Here is a 24,952-nt window from a genome sequence, read left to right on the forward strand (position 1 = left end):
GCCAAGTTGGAAGGATTGCTTTAGGTCAGGAGTTTGAGACCAGCCTAGGTATCATAGCAAGAACCCATCTCTATTTTAAAATAAATAAATAAATAAATAAATAAATAAATAAATAAATAACCTATAATCCCCTAGGGATAAGGATCAATCTCCTCCTTTGCTTCAATTAGTTATTAATAATTAAAGAAGGTTAAGTCAGTTTTTCTTTTTAAAAAATATATTATTATTATTGTACAATATAACTATCCACTATAATTTGAGAAAACATGATTTTATATGATTATTGTAGATTTGTGCAATCAATGCCCAGTCTGCAAGATTTTTACTGAGGTTTAATGCATTATCTTGCTCATTTTCTGTATGCTTTTATCAGTTAAATTTGGTCAGTTCTAACCTTTAAAAAGCATTTGAAGCATATATTTAGACCATTTGTGGTCAGATGGGAATTTGTCCCATAAGTAAATACAAAATGAAATTATTTTCTGAAAGTCAGTATTTAATTTTCTGTGTAATAGGGTCACATGTAGCTTCAATATGTAATTGATCATCCAACATTCCACACTTCTAGTAATGAGAGGGTCAGCTCTTAATTACTGTAGGACAACACCATAAACCAGGACTATTCCAGGCATACTAGGGCATGGACACTGTAGTCAAACGACACTACTACTTTTGAACATCTAACAGATTCCCTAAACAAGTGAAAGTGGAAATAGATCAGGTAAGTGGCAACTACAGAAAGCTTATTTCTTCTTAGGATTCATACTCATTAGAAAATACATACATACAGGCCAGGCACAGTGGCTCATGCCTGTAATCCCAGCACTTGGGGAGATGGAGGCTGGCAGATCACTTCACGTCAGGGCTTCAAGGCCAGCCTGGCCAACCTGGCATAACCCCATCTCTACTGAAAACACAAAAGCCACACATGGAGGTGCCTGCCTGTAATCCCAGCTACTCGGGAGGCTGAGGAAGGAGAATCACTTGAACCCAGGAGGGGGAGGCTGCAGCGAATCGAGACTGTGCTGCTGAATTCTAGCCTGGGCAACAGAGCAAGACTTTGTCTCAAAAAAAAAAATAATAATACATACATACGTACAAAAATGAAAGGAGACCTCATTACCAATAGACAGATTTTGAGAAAAAATACTTTGTCAAGTGGTAAATTTTACTATGCAAAATTATGTATATTACTGCTACACATTCTGCTTCATATTTAAACCTGCTCTGGGAAACTCATTTTGTTGAAGTCAATAATTCAGAGCATGAAATTTCAAAGGTAGTTTGTCATATGTCGTCCCAGGACATTTGACAAAAGATTGATAAGTCTTCTAGGAAAATGTTCTTTTATTATGCAGCAAACGGCTAACCTTCAAGAAAGAAGCTTATTGAGAAATGTAAAAGATATTTTTGTTTTTCTGTAGAAACTCACATATAATTTGGAACCTAAAAGAGAATTCATAAGGGATGCTTAGTAATGTGCTTAGGTGTTGTCTGAATAGAAACTAAAATAGAGTTATTTTCAGGAAGTTTTCCTTTAGTATGAATATATAGTAGTGTGTCCGGAATTGGTGGGTTCTTGGTCTCACTGACTTCAAGAATGAAGCTGCGGACCCTCGCGGTGAGTGTTACAGCTCTTAAGGTGGCCCGGCTGGAGTTTGTTCCTTCTGATGTTCAGATGTGTTCGGAGTTTCTTCCTTCCGGTGGGTTCGTGGTCTCGCTGGCTCAGGAGTGAAGCCGCAGACCTTCGCAGTGAGTTTTACAGCTCTTAAAGCCGCGCTTCTGGAGTTGTTAGTTCCTCCAGGTGGGCTCGTGGGCTTGCTGGCTTCAGGAGTTAAGCTGCAGACCTTCACGGTGAGTGTTACAGCTCATAAAAGCAGTGTGGACCCAAACAGTGGGCAGCAGCAACATTTATTGCAAAGAAGGAAAGAACAAAGCTTCCACAGTGTTGAAGGGGACCCCAGCAGGTTGCCGCATGGGCTCGGGCAGCCTGCTTTTTTATTCTCTTATCTGGCCCCACCCACATCCTGCTGATTGGTAGAGCCGAGTGGTCTGTTTTGACAGGGCACTGATTGGTGCCTTTACAATCCCTGAGCTAGACACAAAGGTTCTCCACCTCCCCACCAGATTAGCTAGATACAGAGTGTCCATACAAAGGTTCTCCAAGGCCCCACCAGAGTAGCTAGACACAGAGTGTCCATTGGTGCATTCACAAACCCTGAGCTAGACACAGTGTGCTGATTGGTGTATTTACAATCCCTGAGCTAGACATAAAGGTTCTCCACGTCCCCACCAGACTCAAGAGCCCAGCTGGCTTCACCCAGTGGATCCCACACTGGGGCTGCAGGTGGAGCTACCTGCCAGTCCCGCGCAGTGTGCCCTCACTTCTCAGCCCTTGGGTGGTCGATGGGACTGGGCGCCGTGGAGCAGGGGGCGGCGCTCATCTGGGAGGCTCAGGCCGCACAGGAGCCCACGGAGCAGGTGGGAGGCTCAGGCATGGCGGGCTGCAAGTCCGGAGTCCTGCCCGGCCGGAAGGCAGCTAAGGCCCGGAGAGAAATCCAGCGCAGCGCCGGTGGGCTGGCACTGCTAGGGGACCCATTACACCCTCCGCAGCCGCTGGTCCGGGTGCTAAGCCCCTCATTGCCCGGGCCGGCAGGGCAGGGCAGGCTGGCTGCTCCGAGTGCTGGGCCCACCAAGCCCACGCCCACCCGGAACTGCAGCTGGCCCGCAAGCGCCGCGCGCAGCCCTGGTTCCCTCTCGCGCCTCTCCCTCCACACCTCCCTGCAAGCTGAGGAAGCCGGCTCCGGCCTTGGCCAGCCCAGAAATGGGCTCCCACAGTGCAGCGGTGGGCTGAAGGGCTCCTCAAGTGCTGCCAAAGTGGGAGCCCAGGCAGAGGAGGCGCCGAGAGCGAGCGAGGGCTGTGAGGACTGCCAGCATGCTGTGGTCACCTCTCAGTAGCACTGATACGTAGCGCTTATGCTTAATTTCATGCTTGCAATTAGAGTAATGCCTTTTAAAAATCTGTGATGCTCTGTCAGTAGGTCCTTGGAGTTCTAAAATAAAGCACGCAATCTTAGTAAAGTGATATAATGTAGTGGTTGTAAGGCAATGCTCCAGTGTTAAATTGTGCGTTTAAATCCTGGCTCCCACCAACCAGCTCTACTATCTTGGGTAAATTGTTGTGCCTCAGTATTCCCAAATGTTCAATAACATTCACTTTCTATGTAATAAGGAGGAAAAGTTAGATTGCACATTTAGAAAAGTGCTTGTAATAAGATGAATGTATATTTAAGATTACACATTATTAGAACATGATTTTTTTAAAGAAAAAAAAAACTCATTACTTTATGCCCAGTTTATCTTCATACTTCATGAATTTGGAAACTTTGGAGAATTCATGAATTAAACTTTTATATTGGTATATACATAGAAAATGTTTGGAAAGAAAAAAGGAAAGTTTCTAATAGAGACCATGAATAAAAAAGGTTTGCCATGGCATGTAAGAGGGATGTGGAAAAGAGAACTTTAAACTTTTGTTTAATGAAATCCTGTACTATTTAATTTTTTTACAGGATAAAGACTGAAACAGTCTTTTTCAAACCTTAACATGTTTCTAAATCACTCGAGTATCTTGTTAAAATCCAGAGTCAGATTCATTAGGTCTAAGGTACATCCTGAAATTCTATATTTTATACAAGCTCTCAGGTGAGAATTGTTGTTGGTCTATGTAACACCCTGAGTATGAAGGAACTGGTAGATTTGAAAATGTAATATTAGGTCTTCTCTTTTAAACTCACATGATAGTGAGGATTTTTATATAAAACACTATTGGAAAAAAGCACAAGAAAATAGCAGAAACATGCAACATGTATAATAAAAACAAAGTTGTTTAAAAATGCTGAGGCCGGGCGCGGTGGCTCATGCCTGTAATCCCAGCACTTTGGGAGACTGAGGTGGGTGGATCACGAGGTCAGGAGTTCGAGACCAGCCTGGTCAACATAGTAAAACCCCGTCTTTACTAAAAATACAAACAATTAGCCAGCCATGGGGGTGGGCACCTGTAATCCCAGCTACTCAGGAGGTTGAGGCAGGAGAATCGCTTGAACCCGGGAGGTGTAGGTTGCAGTGAGCCACGATCCTGACATTGCACTCCAGCCGGGGTGACAGTGTGAGACTGTGTCTCAAAGAAAAGAAAAAAGAAAAAAAAAGCTGAAGCATGTTTTTATGAACTTGTTTACCTGCATCACAATGTGTAAAATAAAGCATTTCTTTACTCAACACTATGCTGTCTTTGTAGGTAGGATGTCCCATAACTATGCTCCTACATAACACCTATACCACCACCGTTCTGTTACTACCAATCAAAAATTCATTCCTCTTGCCACTCATGAGGCCTACTCAAGACATCCCCAAAAACTGGATGAAAATTCAACTGTGATAACCACAACCTACCCATTTTACTATAGTAAGTACTTTCTGAAAACATGTATAATTTGATGAATAAATATTTTTTTTTTACCAATCAGAAATATCTCTTTCTCTGACTTGCTGCAACATAGTTTTTGTAATTGATATATTTTCCTGAGTCTAAGCATTGAACATTTTTGTATAATAATGTTATTATGGGGATATAATGCATTTAATAGACGCTATTGGTTAACAGAAACATGGTTTACCAGATTGGTTACTAAGCCATCCATCAGCAGAATGTAATGTGTTATTCCATAATTAATTAATATGGTTCTTTAAAATGATCAAAGTCTTTTTACAATTGTTATTCGACTTGCTACTCACAAGAACTGTATACTATAGGAAAAGCAGGTGTTAATTTTTCTTTGATAGATAAGAAAATCAAAGCTTTTATAAGTTAAGTAAATTAATTTCCACAGGAGGCATATAGCAGTTAACAAGTAAATAGCAATTTAAGCCTTTCAACATCACAGCCTATGCTCTTTCAAATATACCATGTTATTCACTGACTCAATGAGAGCACTTATTGTATGCAAGATATTATATCCTTGGATAGTTGTTGGAGAAAGTAAATTGTAACTAGTGGGGGAATTTCTAAGTGCACTAAGATGAATTTATTTAAGCCATCAAGAGAAGGAATGAGAGTGAGAAAAACTAGTAGAACAAAGTGTCATTGGATTGCTAAAGACAAACTGTACAATATTTCCTCAGAAGTCTGTTGACTTTCAGATATGCAATTTTCTTAATTCAACATAATCCAATCAACATCTTTGGATCCATTTTTCCTTTTTAGCTATTACAACAATATCAATAATAAGAATGTTTCATTGATTACTTAAATTTTAGTAGCTAGTAAAAGATTTTGGCAGCCATATGGATGTACTAACCTGCCTAAAAGTAAATAATTGAACAGAAAGGACATTTTCGGATTGAAAAATTTAAGGATAAAGAGATTCCTTAAAAAACTACACATGCAGCTACCCATATGATCTAGCAATCACACTACTGGTCATTTCTTCAATATACTGCTTTCCTTAAAGCAGCATATCAAAGAGGCATTTGCACCTCCACGTTTATTGCAGCAATATTCACAATAGCCAATATATAGAATCAACATAGGCATACAATAGCAGATGAATGAATAAAGAAAATGTGTTATATATACACAATGGAACACTATTTGGCCATAAAAAGGATGAAATTCTATCATTGATGGCAACATGAATGAAACCAGAAGACATTATGTTAAGTTAAATAAGTTAGAGACAGAAAGTTAGGCACCACATGTTCTCATTCATATGTAGAAGCTAAATAAACATTGATCTCATAGAACTCAAAGGTAGAACAGAGGACACTAGAGGCTGAGAAGGTGAGGGGGAATGAAAAGATAGGGAGAGATTTTTTTAAAGGATACAAAATTACAGCTAGATGGAAGGAATAAGTTCCAGTGTCCTATACCAGTGTAAGATAACTACAGCAAACAAAAACATTAAACAATTTCAAATAGCTAGAAGGAGGATGTTATATGTTTCCAACACAAAGAAATAATAAATGTTTAAGATGATGGATATGCTAATAACCCTGATCTGATCACTATACATTGTATGTATCCACACATCAGTATGTACATCATAAATATGTACAATTATTACATGTCAAATCAAATATGTAAGAAAACAGAAAATAAGTGTTGATGAGGATGTGGAGAAATTGAAAACCTTGCGCACTGTGGGTGGGAGTGTAAAATGACATTGACTCTATGGAAAATAGTATCGTGTTTTCTCAAAAATTAAAATTAGAATGATCTCATTTTCCAGTAATGCCAATTCTGGATATATACCCCGCCAAAAAAAATTGTGGTATAAAAGAGGTATTTATTCACCCATCCTTTTATCAGCATTATTCATATTGTCTAGAGGGAAAAGCAACCCAATAAATAGATAAACAAAATGTGGTACATACTTAGAATATAATATAATTCATCCTTAAAAAAGAAATGAAATTCTGACACATGCTACAAGATGGATGATCCTTAATGACATTTTGTCAAGTAACGTAAACCAGTCACAAAGGAACAAATTATGTATGATTCCACTTAAATGAGGTACCTGGAGTAGTCAAATGCATGGAAGAAGAAAGTAGAATGATGGTTTCTAAGGGCTGGGAGAAGGGGAAATGGGGATTATTGTTTAATGAAAATGAAGTTCCATTTTTGCAAGATAAAAAATGTTTTGGAGATGAATGGTAGTGAAGATTGCACAACCATGTAAATGTATTTCATGTGCCCCTAAAAATGGATAAAATGGTAAATTGTATTGTATGTGTATTTCACCACAATTTTAAAAAAGAAAATTGTCAACCTTAAGTATAATAATATAATAGGTAAGTAGTACCAGTCTAAAAATAGGAAAGGATTAAATTTATCACTTTGTAAGAATCAAATCAGTCCTTAGATGGTAGCTTTAAAAATATTTCACTTATGGATGATTTCTTCAACATAAATGACATTAAAAATATCAAGATAAAGCATGAGAATTCAATGTGAATAACTGGGAAGACCTTTACAAATAGGAAGTAAAGCCTGAGAGTCATTTAGAGTTTCTTTTTCTTTTTCTTTTCTTTTTTTTTTTTAAGGTAGAGACTCTTGTTAATGGAAAAGGGCTAAGGAAAGTGAGGTAAAGGTCATTTAAGTAAAACAGGTTGGGATGAACATGGAATGAAGATGAAACCTATGAATGAGAAAGGTTCACTAGAGACCCTGATGGACTGTAGATAGACACAGTAATACTGAGAAGAGGACCAAATAATGGAATGACAGATATGTCAAGGCAAGGACGCCACTTGAACAAACTGGTGCAGAACGTAATCAGAAAGTAGAAGTGGTTATAAAATTGGATGGTTTTAATTTGGATTTAAATTTTGGCCTTTCCTGGAAGTAAAGGAGATGGAAAAGGTTACTAGCAATATAAGTGAATTTTTATGGACACAGCGAAAATGGCTATAAGAAGACTGTGGGGCTAGCATGTTTCGGGAAAGGGATAGCATGGAGGTGAATCGGGAAGAGGAGACAGCAGTCTAGAAGTTTTTTGAACATAGCTAGTTATTATGCATTATAGCAATGAAGAATGTAGTATGGTAGAAAAGACTTCATGGAGGCACATGAAAATTCGTAAAAATTTTTTAACAAGTAGGCTGGGTGGGATGTGACTCCCACCTGTAGTACCAGCACTTTGGGAGGCCAAGGCAGGAGGATCACTTGAGGCTAGGGGTTCAAGATCAGCCTAGGTAACATAAAGAAGACCCCATCCCTACAAAAAAAAAAGAAAGAAAGAAAAAGGAATTAGCTGGGTATGATGAGATGTATGTGCCTATACTCCTAGCTACTTGGGAAGCTGAGGTGGGAGGATCACTTGAACCCAGGAGTTCAAGGCTGCAGTGATCTAGGATGGCATCACGGCACTCCAGCCTGGGCAACAGAGAAAAACCCTGTCTCTTAGAAAAAGTTAACAAGTAAAATTTATCACAGGATTTAGTTTGTAAATGGCTCATAAAAGAAATAAAGTATGGAAGAAGTCCTCATTTCACAAAACAGACAGCATGTGATGGGATGCGGTGGCCAGGAATTTGAAGTGACTATCAGTATTTGCGCAATATTAGAAACATTGAGACTGAGAGGAGAGGTTTACAGATAAGTGTTAATAACCAGTGTGTAGAGACATGAAATTAAAATTTAAAGTAATTTGGTCAGAGAAACAAACATAAAATAATACATTTTATATTTTGAAATACACTATAGTTGTTGAGGAATATCAGAACTTGGGAGGAGTACAAAAGAGGAATTGTCATTCTAAACATGAAAAGGTTGAGAGAGAAGTCTTGAGAGATGAATAGGAGGGTGAGCTGAGGAAGTGAGGATGGAGGAAGAGGATTACATATGGAGGTAGGAAGGTGTGCTGATGGCAGTGATTTGAAGTGGATGTACCATGGTGCTAATAAGGGAAGTGATGGGTGATATACTTGGAAAGAAAGGCTGAAAGTGAACATAGAAAGCCATACAGTATAAAAAGAAATGTGGACATGATCTTGACAATTGGAAATTCTCCTTCCTTATAAGCAAGGCAGAAGAATGAAATGTTGACACTCTCTTTCCATGGGCCTTGAGATGAAGCTCTGCCATGCTCTCACCCCACCTCACCTTCCTCTAGCTCTTTCCTGGATGCTACAACTTACTCCTGTTGTTTCAAATCATTATGATCATGAACTGTTTCAATCCAAGTACCTTCAGGAACTTCCTCTTTCTCTGCCTGGAGACTCCATAAGAAAGATATAGGGGTTATATTCCTCCCTGATTCACCAATTCACATGCCATGTTTCTGGCTGCCAGTTTACTGTTTCCAAGCACTCACTCAAGGAGACAAGGAAGGGCATTGACTACAGTGAACTGTTTATTGTCATGTCAACCCTCTAATGCAATTATATTCCTGCAACAATAGTAAGAGCTGGCATTTATTGAGCACTTACAATGAGCCAGGCACTCAGGTATAGTGCATACGTTGGAATTTGTGCCAATTGACTTTATCCAGAGCCTCCACACTTAAGCACTGTGCTTTATTTTGTAAATTATACCCCAAAAGACTTGCTGTGCCTTGGATAAATATTTGAGCAGTGAGTGGAGTTCTACAAATGACTTTATAATACTTTTGTGTTTTATTATTTATATTTTTATAATCAAATAGATTAAGAAAATAAAGTCAGTTTTAGAAGTTTAATTTGTAAAGTGAGGTATAAGGTGTGAGTTATAAGCTCTTACTTATTGAAGAGCAGTTGTAGATTGAGTTATTAGTTAAATATGTATAATATTTTTAAAAATAAATAAGATAAATAAGTGACAAAAATAATTGACCAAATAACCAATCATTGATGAAGAAATACTCATGACAATTATAGTCCTCATTTCTGCAACTAGTCACGTGATCATAGCTGGTATTGATAACTACCTTCTTTTGCTACCCATTAGCTCTGTGGTTTATGTATATGAAGCTCGTGTATATGACGTTACATATAATTGCATAAATCGCTTATTTTCACTTTTTCTTATATCATCATTTTCTCAGTCATTTTTACAGATTATTAATTTTCAGCAAATTTTAAGCAGTTGATCTCATTCTTCAAAATTCAAAACATAAAACAAATAGTTGTAAACTTTTTGGTTGGACTATTTTTCCTTACTGATTAAATATTAACCTTTTCATTTTCTGGGGCTCTTTTAAAGCCCTAAGAACCAAACCTGGAAAATCACAGTTCTATACAATCCCATTGAATGGCTCTACAACATTTCATCTTACTGTTAAATCAAAATGTATTTAGTCTATATGGCCAATAGTTTTATATCACATATATTAATCTGGTTTTAGATTTTGTTTATTTGCTTGCTTCATATCTCATAATTTGTAGTCAGTCAGTTGCCCCAATCACGATATAAATTAACTTTCTATATTCAGTAAGTATAAAAATATTGCTTTGGTTTTTAGAATAGGTAACCTAGAAGCGATTAGGACTATGCTGGCGAGAGAAAAGGGACATCTAGAATTTGGTGGCCAGAGAGGATTTCGACAGATCAGTAAGCAGAACACAGTCTGGACAGGGTAGGCTTGTGGTATGTATACTGCCATTGGAGATCCTGGGTAACCTAAAGCCATTCAGCTTGGTGGTTGTCTTCATCCCTTCAGGCTGCTATAACAAAATACCATAGATTGAGTGGTTTATACACAAAATAAAGATATTTCTCACAGTTCTGGGGGCTGAGAAGTCCAAGGTTAAGATATTAGCAGGTCTGACATCGGGTGAGGGTGCATTGCTGATAGAAGGCACCTTCTTCCTGCATCCTCATGTGGTGGAAGAAACTAGCTAGCTCTCTTTTGTCTCTTTTATAAAGGTACTAATGTCATTTATGCATACAGGGCCATCATGGCCTAATCATCTCCCAATGGCCTCAACTTCTTAAACTATTATACTGGGGGTTAGATTTTGATGCATGGACTCTGTGGAGACACAAATACCTGAACTATAGCAATGGTACTGTTGAAGTATCACTTCCTAGGTGGTTAGGAAAATGTTAGATACATGCGTACCTCAAAGTTTCACCATTTACCTATATCCTGGATCATACTCATCACTTTCCTCTTAGCATCTAAATTTCCCCTCATATTTATTACAGAATGCAGGAGCCTTTTCTAACCCCAAGGGTTGGTTGTTGGTTGTAAGTAACTGAAAGCAGCTCTGGCTATCTTGAGAAAAAGGTTATTGCAGACGAGAATTCAGAATTACTGAGATTTTATATTAAGTAATCAAGGTATCTCTGAAAGGTGTAAGATAGAACAACAAGGGTATCTCATTTGAATAGTTTGAGCATTACAGAGCAGTTGGGCCAAAATATAAAAACTTGTCTTTCCGTTTGGGTTATTCAATAAAGATTTGCACTATCAGGAGAGAGGATCTGATTCTTTGGGTCATTTTGGCTTGGATTAATCAGGGTTCTCCAGAGGGACAGAACCAATTTATATATATATATATATATATATATATATATATATATATATATATATGTATTTATATATATATATATGTATTTATATATATATATGTATGTATTTATATATATATGTGTGTGTGTGTGTATATATATATATATATATATATATATATATATATGAGTTTATTGGGGAGAATTGGCTCACACAAGCACAAGGCAAAGTCCCATAATAGGCCATCTGAAAACTGGGAAAGACAGAAACTGGTAGTGGCTGAGTCCGAGTCCAAAAGCCTCAAAACCAGGGAAGCCAACAGTGCAGCCTTCAGTCTGTGGCCAAAAGCCCAAGGGTCCCCACAAACCTCTGGTGCAAGTCCCAGTGTCCAAAGGATAAAGAACCTAGAGTCTGACGTCCAAAGGCAGGAGGAGTGGAAAGAAGCATTCAGCACAGGAGAAAGAAGGAAGCCAGAAGACTCAGCAAGAAAAGCTATGCTACCTTCTTCAGGCTGTTTTATTCCAGTTGTGCTGGCAGCTGTTTTGGTGGTGCCCGCCCACACTGAAGGTGGGTCTTCCTCTTCCAGTCCACTGAGTCAAATGTCAATCTTCTCTGGCAACACCCTCACAGACATACCCAGAAACAATACTTTACCAACCACTTAGGCATCCTTCAATCCAACCATGTTGACAACTGATATTAACCACACATGGCTATAACAAAGCATGGAGAATTAAGATTTGGTTCTTTTAGCTTGCATAGCAGGAAATCAGGTAGTACACATACCATCACGCTAAGATCACACATAATAGAGCAAATCAACATCTCCAAAAGACATTCTGAGAGCTATTTAAAACTAGAAGTTTGAGGATTTGCACAGTGTAAATCCTAGTCAAACATGGAAATCTTCCAATTACTTCTGCTGATAAGTAAAACAGTAAGTAACTTAAATAATCTGCAAATCACTTATGTTTGATGAATTATAGCAAATTCTTGTGATACATAAAGTAACACAAATTTAGCGTTATCAGTATGCATAAGCTGTGGTTAAAATTGCATTTATTGATAAAGGGGGTAAGTAACACATAAGAGAGTTTTACTGTAGAGAATAGTAAATTTTGTAATTAGATCACATTTATAAGAGAGTAGATATCGTAGACAACAACTACATGTTATTTATTACATTGTAAACATAGTATATACTTGTTTACTTCTTTATTTTTGGACTTCCCTATTAAAATGTGAGAATCTTTTGTCTTGACATTTATACCTAGTACTGTGCTTGGAAACATACATATAGAATACAGAGATAAATGTGTCCCCATAGATTGAGATGAAATAAATAATAACATCTCTGCATTTCATTTTCTAAGTTATTAATATATTATAGAATAATATTGCTTACTATAATTTACTTAATAAACTTGAAATTTGGAGTGCTCTGGAATCACATGTTTTTCTGGCTTCTTACTGCTTTTGAGATCTGAAGAAACACTGTTGGAAAAATGCCTTCTTTTGAAAAAATATGACTTTTTCTTAAATCTATGATAAAGGATTACTGAAATAGTATTTTTATTTTTCATGCACCATGAAAGGCATTTTCATCCTTACAAATGTGAGAGTAGTTAAGGCAAGATGGGATATTTTCCATATTTCCAAAAAGTTGGATGAGAAACCACAATCCTTGAGAGACATGCTTTGAAACAATGTGGCTTTCTTTCTTAGCAGTCAGAGTTATCCCATGTTAAGAATCCTGCAGGGCAAAACAAAACAAAAACAAAACACACACAAAAAACTGTGTAATTAATAATCAGTAGTTTTATAGGTGTCTTGAGGTAGTTACGTATATTCTTCTCTGTGGTGCTAAACTTCCAACTCTAATCTACATTTTGCAAACTAAATATCTAAATGTGACTAGGTAAAAAGGAAAAAATCACTGTAATCAAATACATTTAACAAGTGTTGGGTTAAATGCTATAAGATCTTTTTTTTTTTCCTTCAGTACCAGGGTTTTTAGAGCCTTTGATTTACTAATCTGTTGTACAAATTTCTAAGAGAAAGGTATAAAGGCGTAGACTATATTATTTCCCAACAATATGAAAAACCTGTTTTTCTTTTTTTTTTTTTTTTTTTTTGGAGTTCTGCTCTGTCACCCAGACTGGAGTGCAGTGGTGCGATCTTTGCTAACTGCAACCTCCACCTCCCAAGTTCAAGCAATTCTCCTGCCTCAGCCTCCTGAGTATCTGGGATTACAGGTGTGTGCCACCATGCCCAGATAATTTTTGTATTTTTAGTAGAGACAGGATTTCGCCATGTTGGCCAGGCTTGTCTCGAACTCATGACCTCAGGTGATCCATCCACCTCAGCCTCCCAAAGTGCTGGGATTACAGGCGTGAAGCACTGCACCTGGCCTTGAAAACTCTTTCTTTTTGACTTATCAATTACATCTCCTGAAAATACTGGGAAATTCTAGTACAAATAACTAGGAAGGAATCTTATTGGTGCATCTCAAATTTTTAAATCTACCTTGGTTGTCACATGCTGTCACTTTCTGATGCTAGAAGTTCCACACAGATTTCTTTTCCTGTAATGACATCCTGGCAGCCTTTCAGTGGTTCGTGTTTTCTATTTCCAAGTCTATGCATAATTTCTCACTTGTCATCCTGAAAAAAATGATCAATCCCCAAGGGAAAAGAAGTTTTAGTTCAAGTTGAAAGTTATTAAGACAGGAGGCGTTCATTGGCCATATCACAAATGGGGGATAGACCATGGAGCAAGAGCTTCTGGAAGTTGTTAGGAAAGAAATAGACTTTTAAATTTCCAGCATCTGGTGTAGTCTATAGGTTATATTATCTCATAGCTGAGAGAAATCATAATTTTTGTGGTAATAAAGATAAATCCCTTATCTTTGGTCTAGAAATGTGGACTACCAGGCAGATTCAACTAACACATTATTGTTGAGTGAACGAATACATAAATAGACCAATTAAATTAGACATTACAGACTCTGAGGACAGAAGGTCAAGAAAAAAAAACTGCTTACGATAAACTTGATTGCTTATAGAGATCTAATGTCCCAGTAATCATATTGGGTCACTTAAATTGAGTAATCAGAGAAATATTCTGGCTGTAATATTATAATAACAACAGAATTGTATATAATATTATCATAGCAGTAGAATTATACTGTAGTACAGTCATATAGCAATAAAATCATGTTGCACAAGCAAAAAGTAAATTGAAGGTTATTAATGCACTTCACATAATATTCTCCTTTAACTATTGAAACAAAGTTTCTGGCAGACGTAGAGCTGTTCCTCCTTACAGAAGTAGTGCTCATGTCCATAAAATGACACAATGCCAAACACTGTGTATTGGGTATTAGATTAGAGATGCCACGTTTTATTCCATTAGGAAATTCAGACTGTCCACAAGTAAAGTTGTGATTTAGTTAGTTAAAATATGTGTAATTTAATAAATAATTTTTATAACCTGTTTAAATTGAGAAATTCTTTGAAAACCAAGAGCATGCATACCTAGGGTGACTAGCAGGCCTCTACCACTACCCTCTTGACATAGAAAATAAAAGACAGAATATATATACATAAATATATATGTATATTCCAATATACATGCATACTTAAATATATACTTAAGTATATAAGTATATAATATATATATACTTAAATATATATGTAGAAAGAATATCTATGTAGCTATCCATAAGGCAATTTAGCAATACCTGACTATGTTTTTCTAATTTAATTCAGCTGTTTTTATCTAGCAGGATGCTTTTTACCAAAGTGACAATGGCAGAGGTTCATTAAAACTTTGGATGGTGATAAAATTAATACCATGTTGCTGGTACATATCCTGCGAAGGAAATAATGTAAAATGTTAATTCTTATATTTTATATTATGATTCAGATTATGCTGAATTTGAAGAAGAAACAATGTCATCTTCAAATTTTTGTGGTATAAATAAGTTGAGGGTTGAAGTGGAAAACATAGAAACCTTTGTCTGACTCCAGTTCATGCTATGATCAAAGTAGTTAAAGCAACTGGAAAATAAATACAACAAATAAATAGAGCATATAGAAACATTCAGAGGAAAACTAAAAGCTTTGCTGGAAGCAATAATAGAATAACCAAAAATGTTTTCATCTTCAGTGCCTCTTTGAAAACCTATGGAAGAAAAGCATGTGCCAGAAATAAACCAAACAAAAAACAAACAAAACAAAACAAAACAAAAAAACCTACACATTTAAACACAATCATTTAATGTAACTTTTCTAAGATTATGGCATATTGTTCTGTTAATTATTCAATTTTCTGTTTCAGGCAATTGAGGTAGCTAGTCAGGGTCAGACTTGGAAAGCAAAGGATAGTCTGAATTCTTCAGACTACAAGGATAAAAATAGAAAACATACTAAATAAAAAAAGATAATATTGCATTTGTTTCTAGACACTATATAAAATGTTCATTTCAAAAGGCAGAACTAAGGCAATGACATTGTTACATGGTTATTTATAGGATCCTGTGAATGAACAAATCATTGTTCCATGTTGGTGATTTGAACACAATTGATACAACTCAATCTTCTGCATTACAGAGTAGAACTTTTTACAACTTGCACCTTTTGTCTTCTCAAGTTTCTATTTTATTCCATACACAACATCTGGTGAATTGTGTCTAAACTTGGCATTATTCACATATATTTTCTTTGTCACAAAATTATCTTTGTAATGAATTCTTGAAATTCACTCCTTACCATCCTTTGCTTCAGTGAACTGCCCAATTGCTATTTCTCAAACTTTTGCTTTTTCATCTTTCTACCTTTGCACCATTTTTTCTCAAACTCTTGAAATATACAGATCCTTAGATGAAAGAAATAACAAATAATGAAAAAAAAGGAGCTGAGGTATAAAATAGACCTCAGTTCAAAATCAAGTCACATATCCTAGTATAATTGGGTAAGATAAAAATGTTCTTTAAAATAAAATAAAGGCAGACATTTCTCTAATTTTTTGTGACTCATAAAAACTTGTTTAATTTAGCAAAGATGTAGCAGTGTCTTGACTGATTAAATTTAGGTTTAAGATCTGTTAAACTGTTCTGCACGATGAAGTAAAAGAGTTTCTGTTATGAGTAAAGACAATGTTTATATGCTAGTTGAGTTTTGGCTTTCATCAGTCACCTTGAAACAAGGATATGAGAGTCTTGAATTTAGCTAGAGGTGACAGGATATGAATAACTCATTTAAAAAGAGGTAAATTCCAACATATGGCTCTAAGACATGAACAAGAAAAATGATGTCTCCTGAGAGACTATTGGAGTTTACCTCATAGATTTTACCAACTTTGTCATAATTTGGTTTTAGTATGTGTGTTTTTTTTCTGAAATATTCCCTTCTGATATCAAGTGCGGAGAAATGATAAAATATTCAACAGCTTTGGGTAATGATATCTTGAAGAGTGGAGGAAAGCCTGTATTCATGCTTGGAAAAAATAAAGCAAGAAAAGAAATTCAATATGAAGAAATTTTAATGCAATCCCCAGGGGAAATGCCAGGAGCAACAGTTCAAGATGAGTCAGAAAGAAGTTTCAAAATCCTCTAATATTGTGGAGACTTCCATTCCCTGGGGTATATATACCTGATGGTTTTAAACAAGAATAGTCCTTTTTGCTTATCTAAAACCAAACAAAAATTATTCCAAATTCCTTTACTTCATTCAGATTTAAAAAATGAAAATGAAAATGTTTGTATTATGAGACCATGTTATTAAATAGATTCTTTTAGAAAACAATTTAGTATAAAAAATCTAATTATAATACTTTGTTGAATGAAATTATAAATAAATTGGTAGCAAAGACAAGTAATCTCATTTTCCATTTAAAAAATACTGTGTGACATGCACCTTAGTCTCACTGACATCTCACAGCCCTATCACTGTGGCACCTCAATGTGACTTCACAGCTCCATCACTGCTCACCATACCAATGCCCTGTAGCCTGCTTTTCTGTTCCTTTACTTACTTTCTTTTCTTTTCTTTCTCTCTTTTTCTCTTCAATATCCTTTACCATCCTGTAGCCTAATGCATACTTTCTAATTTATGTATTAACATTTTTTTCTACCTATACTCCTTTACAACGTAACTACCACAAGATGAGTCTTTTTTGCAGTGTTGTCTACTAATTGAATCTAATAATCTAAAGCATAGTATTGGGCAAATAAATAGATTTTCAAAAGTAAAAAGACAAACAATATCCAAATCAAAATTTAGAGATTAAATAATATAAAGGTTTTACACATTGCATTGATACATCATACTTCCTTAAACTATTCTTATTTTAAGAAGCCAAATTTATTTTTTCTCTTTCTCACTTCCTCTACCTTCACTGATCTAAGGTTAGTGTTTGGATGTGGTAATTGTTGTAACAAAGTGCAGGAGTACATTCATTGCTTTGTAATTTTATTTTGTTTTGTTTTTTGGGATGGAGTTTCACTCTTGTCACCCAGGCTGGAGTGCAATGGCGCCATCTTGGCTCACTTCAACCTCCGCCTCTGGGGTTCAAGCGATTCTCCTGCCTCAGCCTCCTGCATAGTTGGGATTACAGGCACCGGCCACCATGCCCAACTAATTTTTGTATTTTTTTTTTTTTGGTAGACATGGGGTTTCACTATGTTGACCAGGCTTGTCTCGAACTCCTGACCTCAGATGATCTGCTGCCTTATTTCCCAAAGTGCTGGGATTACAAGCGTGAGCCACCGTGCTCAGCCCATTGCTTTGTAATTTCTAAATATATTCAGTTTATGGATATTGCTTGGTATAATTATGTAAGCTTTATAGAAAGAGTTAAACATAAATAAGGAAATGATGATAAAAATAGTTTATGTCTTTAGCATACTATTGTATACTATTCATGAGTTTGAAATAATGAAAAGTATTAAAATGATGCATTAGGAAATTAAGATGTTACAGATAAAGTGTTCAGAAAATAAATACAATGTATTTCCTAGGAATGTTCTGAACTCACTGGCAACTATTTTAAAGTAGACAGAACCAGGAAATTTTTTGCAAGGAATATTTCCCTGACATGAGGTCTCTAGCATTGGCATCTTCCTTCAGCCAAAATTAAACAAGTAAATGGGAAAAAAGAACAAATTGCTCTTTTAATTCATGACATAGATTAACTATACTTTAAACTATAAGCAGATTGTACTTATTTCACATATGTTCTTTCAATTTGAAATCTCAAAGTATTGAAGAGGGAAGAAGTAGAAAATTATTCAAATTATATGGTCTAATCAAATGTTATTCTACTACTGATCTAATATTGATATATCCGGTTCTCACAGTTAAAATTATAATTTGACGAAGTTATTAATAGTTAATCTTCTCAAGATTTAAATGTCAAGTAAGCTCAGAAAAACAATATTGTATTTTTTAATATTTGGAAAGGAATAGAGATACAAAAGTAATGAAGTGATATGAATAATGCTATTATGTCTCACTTTATGAATATGGACATAGACCAGCTGTTTTAGATAATAAAAAATGCACTTCCATTTCAAAAATGTAATTCTAAAGGTAATATTTATATGTAATATTCAGAAAACTAATATGGTTGTTAAATATGATTGAAATTTCCAAGTAGCAACCATAGATCATGCATAACCAGTACATGACTGGCTCAGGACCACACAAGCTGTTGAGGTCCCTGGCAATCCCAATCAGAAATCAGTTTCACCAAGTTTTTGCTTTTAGACTTAATTCTATTTTACAATATATTTTGTCTCTATCTTATCTCATAGCCCATGAGGTTCAAACCTATCCTTTCCCTTTAATGACAAGAGGACATTTGCCCTACACTATGTCCTGTTCACTGATGCAAACAATAATCCAAAATCTTCCTTGATCTTCATCCTTAAATTTCCTTCTGCAACCACCTGTTATGAGATCAGATACTTGGTTTTGAAAGTAGTCAAATGGTGATGACATCTGTAAGCAGACTACCTCTGTTTATGGGATCACACCTGAAAATATGGGAGATGGAGGTAGGAGGTAATTTAATATGTGAGAAGATATTAGAAGAAAGGGCATCTGGGGTAAGAGTCAGAGACCTGTTGGGAAAAAAGAAGAGAGGAAAAAGGAAAAAAAAATGACTTTTGAGCATCTGGCTCACTCAGCACACTTTGTAGTGTAAATGATGGCTAAATGTTGTCCCATAACTTGAATAATTTTGGGGGGTCTGAAGCATTCAAATGTTTGCAACATTTAAAAATATGATATGTAATTTAGTAATTTGTGTCTTTCTTGAGAAATCAGATGACCTAACAACACTGGTCTGACATTCCTACAGGGAATCTGTACAACTCGGTCAGGGGCTGAGTTGTGTCTGTTTTAAGCAAGTTATGCACTTTCAACTTAACTCACTTCCTGCAATGCTCTGTTAACATACATTTAGCCTGATTCACTCATTTTCTTGTTGTTAACTGCTTGGTTCCATAGGAATTTGAGTCTGGACAAAACACAACCTCAGAAATATTGCTTATTCATCCATTCACCAATATTTGTTAATAATGTAAATTGTCTAGAATATTGTACAAACTGATAATGATTAATGCAAAGATACTTTAAATCATGGGTCTTGCTTTAGGGAGATTCAGTTGTCGAAAGGGAAATAAATGAGCCCAATATCAGCTGTAATCAAGGTGGAAAAAGACTAGTATCTCAAAATATGCTATCACTATATAAAAGAGAGAAAATCCAGCTAGGAAATCAAGGAAAGATATTAATGGAAAGAATAGAATCAAGACAGTGACTTGGTAGCCAGTTCAAGGGTAGGTAAGTGAGTATTTATGGAGAATGTTGTGGAGATAAATCTCATTATCTCTATATGAGCTTGTAATATTAGGCATTTCGTTAAATTTAGTAAGGTTTATATATGTATATGTATAAACATATGCATATATATGTATTTTATATTTATATAATGTATTTGTATGGTCTATACATGGAGACTATATTGATATTATTAATCATTTGTCCTTCAGCATATATATATATAAACTCCATCAAAAACTTTTTTAGGAAAATCTCAAAGGTTTTTAATAAATATTTTATGCCCACTTCCATGCATCTAAATAAAACCAACTTTAGATTGTTTAATAATAATTATTAATTGAATAATTATAAAGTTCCAAATACTTTATGTACATTATATCTTTTAGTCCTTACAAGTACCCTGTGAAATTATCTCTAGTTTACTAATGTGAAACCTGAGCCTAAGAGAGGTTAAACAATTTGTCCACAGTAAGATAGGAAGTGGCAGAGCCAGGATTTGAATCCAGATAGCCCCAGGGATACTACTACTATGATATATAATGACTGCATATGCAAAAGCAACTTTTTTATCAGTGGGAAAAAAGAAAACATTCAAATATCGGACATTACAAGTGGACTAATCCAGGGCATGAATGTTTCTCATGTGATTTGTTAATTTCTCTTTTCAAATTTTTTATTTATTCATTTATTTATTATGAAATTTTTGTGGGTCCATAGTAGGTGCATATATTTATGGGGTATATGAGATGTTTTGACACAGACTTGCAATGTGAAACAAGCACATCACAGAGAATGGGGTGTCTGTCTCCTCAAGTATTTATCCTTTGAGTTACATACAATCCAATGATACTCTTTATTTTAAAATGTACAATTAAGTTATTATTAACTATAGTCACTCTGTTGTGCTATCAAATGGAAGGTCTTATCCATTATTTCTGACTATTTTTTATACCCATTAACCATACCCATCTCCTCCTACAACCCCCTACTATGATTCCCAGCCCCTGGTAACATCTTTCCATTTTCTATGTCCATGAGTTCAATTATTTTTATTTTAGATAGCACAAGTAAGTGAGAACATAAGATGTTTGTCTTTCTGTACCTGGCTTATTTCACTTAACATAACGATCTACAGTTCCACTCATGTTGTTGAAGATGACTGTATCTCATTTTTTCTTATGGCTGAATAGTACTCCATTGTGTATATGTACCACATTTTTTTATCTGTTTATCTGTTGATGGACACTTAGGTTGTTTCCAAAACTTAGCTATTGTAAACAGTGTTCCAACAAACATAGGAGTGCAGAAGTGCTGCAACAAATATAGGAGTGCAGTTATCTCTTCGATATACCGATTTATTTTTGGGGGGTTGCATACCCAGCACTGGGATTGCCATATCATATGGTAGCTCAGTTTGTAATGTTTTGAGGAATTTCCAAACTGTTCTTCATAGTGGTTGTCCTAATTTACATCCCCACCAACAGTGTACAGGGGTTCCCTTTTCTCCACATCCTCTCCAGTATTTGTTATTGCCTGTCTTTTTTATATAAGCCATTTTAACTGGAATGAGATATCTCATTGTAGTACTGATTTGCATTTCTCTGATAATCAATGATGTTGAATACCTATTCATATACCTATTTGCCATTTGTATGCCTTCTTTTGAAAAATGTCTATTCAAATCTTTTGCCCATTTTTTTGGATCAGATTATTAGATTTTTTTTTCCGTAGAGTTGTTTGAGGTCCTTATATATATTATGGTTATTAATCCCTTGTCAGATGGGTAGTTTGCAAATATTTTTTCTCATTCTGTGGGTTGTCTCTTCACTTTGTTGATTGTATCCTTTGTTGTGCAGAAGCTTTTTAACTTAATGTGATTTCATTTGTTCATTTCTGCTTTGCTTGCCTGTGCTTGTGGGATATTACTCAAAAAATCTTTGCTTAGTCCAATCTCCTGGAGACTTTTCCCAATGTTTTCTTGTAGTAGATTTATAGTTTGAAGTCTTTAATTTTTAAATCCTTTTTGATTTGATTTGCAAGTGTCAAGATATAGGGGCCTAGTTTCATTCTTCTGCACATGGATATCCTGTTTTCCCAGAACCATTTGTTGAAGAGACTGTCTTTTCCCCAGTGTATATTCTTGGTACCTTTGTGAAAAATGAGTTCACGGTAGTTGTCTGGATTTGTTTCTAGGTTATATATTCTGTTTAATTGGTCTATATTACTGTTTTTATGCCAGTACCATGCTGTTTTGTTTACTGTAGCTCTGTAGTATAATTTGAAGTCAGGTAATGTGATTTCCTCAGTTTTGTTTACTTAGAATAGCTTTGGCTATTCAACGTCTTTTGTGTTTCCATATAAACTTCAATTTTTTTTCTACTTACATAAAAAATGTCATTGGTATTTTGATAGGGATTGCATTGAATCTGTAGATTGCTTTGGGTAGTATGAATGTTTTAACAATATTGATTATTCCAATTCATGAAGTTGGAATATCTTTCCATTTTTTGTGTGTGTCCTCTTCAATTTTTTACATAAATGTTTTATAGTTTTCATTGTTGAGATCTTTCACTTCTTTGATTAAGTGTATTCATAGGTATCTTATTTGTAGATACTGTAAATAGTATTACTTTCTCTTGATTTCTTTTTCAGATTGTTCACTGTTGGCATATAGAGATGCTACTGATTTTTCTGTTTTGGTATTGTATCCTGCAACTTAACTGAATTTGTTTATTAGTTCTAACAGTTTTTTGGTGGGGTCTTTAGGTTTACCCAAATATAAGATCATATTATCTGAAAACATGGATAATTTGACTTCTTTCTGTCCAATTCAAATACACTTTATTTTTCTCTTGTCTCATTGCTATAGCTAGGTCTTCAGTCTTCCAGTTCTATGTTAAATAACAGTGGTGAAAGTGAGCATTCTTGTCTTGTTGCAGATTTTAGAGAAAAGGTTTTCAGGTTTTCCACATTCAGTCTGATACTAGCTGTGGATCTATCATATATGGCTTTTATTGTTTTGTGGTATATTCCTTCTATATTCTGTTTTTTTAGGGTTTTTATGATGAAGGGATGTTACATTTTATCAAATATATTTTCAGCATCAATTGAAATGATCTCATGGTTTTTATCTTTCATTCTGTTGATATGATGTATCACATTGTTGATTCACATATGTTGAACCATGCTCACATTCCAGGGATAAATCCCACTTGGTCATGGTGAATGACCTTTCTAGTGTATTGTTGAATTTGGTTTGCTTGTATTTTGTTGAGGATATTTGCATCAAAATATATAAGCAATACTGACCTATAGTTTTCCTTTTTTTTCTGGTTTTAGTATCTGGGTGATACTGGCCTTGTAGAATGAGTTTGGAGGTATTCTCTCCTCCTCTATTTTTCAGAATAGTTTTTGTAGGGTTGGTATTAGTTCTTCTTTAAATGTTGATTTGTTAATTCCTCTTGAGTCTCCTCTCTAGAAATAAATAGCAGCCTCTTCCTCTGAATTCTCAATATGACTGTGTTGAAAAATGTAAAATAGAATTTCAAATGTCCTGTGACCTATCTTTTCTTTCTTTTTTTTTTTTGAGATGGAGTCTCCTTCTATCACCCAGGCTGGAGTGCAGTGGCGCGATCTCAGCTCACTGCAACCTCCACCTCTCAGGTTCAGGTTCAAGTGATTCTCCTGCCTTGGCCTCCCGAGTAGCTGGGATTATAGCACCCACCACCATGCCCGCCTAACTTTTGTACTTTTAGTAGAGACGGGGTTTCAGAATGTTGGCCAGGCTAGTCTCAAACTCCTGACCTCAAGTGATCTGCTTGCCTCGGCCTCCCAAAGTGATGGGATTACAGGCATTAGCCACTGCGCCCAGCCAACCTGTCTCTTTAAACACTAAAATACTTTCTTGAAGACCCAGAAATTGTATATTAATACAAAATAATAGGGCATGTTAAGTGAATGGGAATTTAAGGAAGAAAATAATACATTATATTAATCTGTTGGATTAGCAAAATGTTATCCTCTATGATACTCTTTTAACAAAAAAGGTCAGCAGTAACTAGGGGTCTAGACCAATATTTCATCTTTGATTTGTCTGTTTTCAATAACCCTTCATTCAATTAAATGCCAGCTCTATCAAAGCTTCCTTTTTAGTCTCCTGCAAATTTACTATATCTCCATTCTCCTCAATGTAATCTTCCCCCTGTCTCCATCTCTCTCCATTTTCTGTAGTACTCAACTTTTCCACACTACAGCTTCTGTGATGTTTTCAAAGCTTGAATCTAAAAATGTCACTCTCTTGTCTAGAACACTAAACCTTCCATGACAACAAAAGTTGAGTTAGTTGTTTCTCCTCTATATTCTCAGTCTCTCATGACTATCCTTATTTTAACATTTATTTCACTTATATTAGTAATTTACTATTTTTTTTCCAGATTAAGCTGTAAGTTACTGAAGGGGAGGAAGAACACATTGCCTGACATAGTTGACAGTGACTAATCGTTGAATGAATACATAAGTGAGAGATAAAGTTAAAGAGTATGACATTTAAAACATCACATTAAATGCTTTACACAGAGGCAAGGAAGTATATTCATTATGACAATGGATCAATTTTTAAAACTCCATTTGTCACATACTCTAAAGATTGCTCTAAGGAGCCAAATTTGTTTCCTATGAATTTCATTATAATCTTCATTTTATAATAGTTGGAAAACAATAACTAAGAGTATCTCTGAAAATAAGTATAAAATAATACCTAACAAAATAGAGCATATTTAACAAAACTATAATCTGGTACTAGTTTGAGATATATTTTTTTAAAAAGGTTACCCCTAAAGTTGTGATATCATTTGTTATCCTTTGATTTCCTTACTCTCATTAGGTTCTCAATTTTTTAAAATACTCTAATGATGTGGTATATTTTAAATATATAATAGAATAGATATCATTTTATTTCTTTTGATTCATTTAAGTATTTTGAATGCTTACAAATTAGTCTCGGTAACAGTATTTTGAAATACTTTGTATTGAGATAAGATCCCCTCAATAAATGTGGTGAAACCTAGACTAGTCATCTCTTACAGGAGATGTTCAAGAAGGATCCAAGGC

This window comes from Pan troglodytes, chromosome 3 (assembly GCF_028858775.2).
Source record: "Pan troglodytes isolate AG18354 chromosome 3, NHGRI_mPanTro3-v2.0_pri, whole genome shotgun sequence".
Classification (NCBI taxonomy): domain Eukaryota; kingdom Metazoa; phylum Chordata; class Mammalia; order Primates; family Hominidae; genus Pan; species Pan troglodytes.